The 1,604-nt window shown below is 34.6% G+C and overlaps 1 pseudogene; it reads right to left on the bottom strand.

Moving 5' to 3' along the window:
* Window positions 1–1,166: 1,166 nt before the first annotated feature.
* On the bottom strand, window positions 1,167–1,274 carry LOC114035863 (annotated as a pseudogene).
* Between the last annotated feature and the right edge of the window lie 330 nt (window positions 1,275–1,604).

Raw genomic sequence — 1,604 nt, 5'->3', positions numbered from 1 at the left:
ACAGTATATATTTTTACATTTATGATAAACCTTACTGTGAGATGAGGCATGCAAATTTCAATCAGTTTAGACAGGCATTTGTCTTCTCTTGACTCTATTACAAAATGTCTTTACTGCAATCTCTCTATCCTTTTACCTATAATTCCATTCAGCAATGAGCAGGCACAAACATAGTCAAATTGAGAATTATGAAGATGAATCAATTGTTGCGCATTTAATGCTTTGAGTTTTCAAGTTTTACTCAGTATAGGGATAAATTCTAATTATGGGTAACCAATATGAACCATACAAATACATCTTTTCTTGTCTTCCTTGATTTATAAGGCAATTTGAAAATATTCAAAATGTTGATTTCTCTCTTTTAAAAATTAGCACATAAATATATTTTGGGGTAGATAGCAATGCTTTTAACAAAATCATTTTCTTTAAATAACCTGATAAATTTGCTTTCTGAATAACCTTCATAGACTCTTGGCAGGTCCAAGACCTTAACAGCAAACTTAATAGGATTAGATGGAAATTTTGAAGAGGAAAGAATCTTTTATGTGTTTATTCACATTGCTTAGCACACTATGAGCGCTTAGTGAATATTAAGTAGGTCAACTCTCCAGTATTCAAGGACTGATTATCCAGTTTGTGGATTGTCATGATCTCTTATTATTCCTCTTTTGCTTATCAATGTCTTTTGACCATTTTTCTGCACTTATTAAACCTTTCCCCTAGAGGATGGACAGAACTGCCAACCAATTAATTTAGTTCTTTGTGAATAGCTGAGACAATTTTCAGAGAGAAACTAACAAAGCCTTTCTAAAACCAAGCTTTGGTACTTTTGTGGATTTAAGCTATTTCTACTGCCTAACTACCATGGATAATAGAAAGACTGTGTTAAGGGCAAGGATGACAATAGGCCTGTAACAGCTTTTCTGATTATAGTAAGCACATTTAGAAAAAGTGATATGCAACATTGAGGGAAGGACAAATTAGCACTGATTTACATAATTTCATATCAGTGGAAATATTTGGGTGGATACATTTCATTTCCAATTTAGTTTCTAGTCTTAGCCTCTATTCCCTGCGGGAAAATCATGACTGCTCCTTACATTTTAAGAGGCTCATTTTGCTCAATTACCTGTTATGAAAGGGAAACTGACATCCTGAAATACCAGATAGAAAATTCCAGGAAGATTTATTTCTGGAAATTGTATTAGGTTATATATACACAGTCTCCACTGTTATCAAGGGGAGTGTTAACCTTCTCTCCTTCCATATAATACAGGGTAGCTAGGTGGTACAGTGGATAGAATGCCAGGCTTGGAACTGATCTTGAGTTCAAATCTAACCTCTTGCTTGCAGTGTAACCACTTGCAAGTCACTTAAACTTGTTTACTTCAGTTGACTCATCTGTAAAATGAGCTGGAGAAGGAAATGGCAAACCACTCTAGTATCTATGTCGAGAAAACCACAAATGGGGTCACAAGGAATCTGAAACGAACGAACAACAGTCTTCAATTTATATGTTTTACAAAAAGGGCTCCTCATGCCACCTAATGGATTTTACGTGAACTTCATGTCTTAACTAGTGTATTTCTCAAGTAGTAGGATCA

Source organism: Vombatus ursinus, unplaced genomic scaffold (genome assembly GCF_900497805.2).
Source record: "Vombatus ursinus unplaced genomic scaffold, bare-nosed wombat genome assembly UNPS02009205.1, whole genome shotgun sequence".
Classification (NCBI taxonomy): domain Eukaryota; kingdom Metazoa; phylum Chordata; class Mammalia; order Diprotodontia; family Vombatidae; genus Vombatus; species Vombatus ursinus.
The sequence above is the reverse complement of the archived record's forward strand: the minus strand, read 5'-3'. Positions and strand labels throughout refer to the sequence as shown.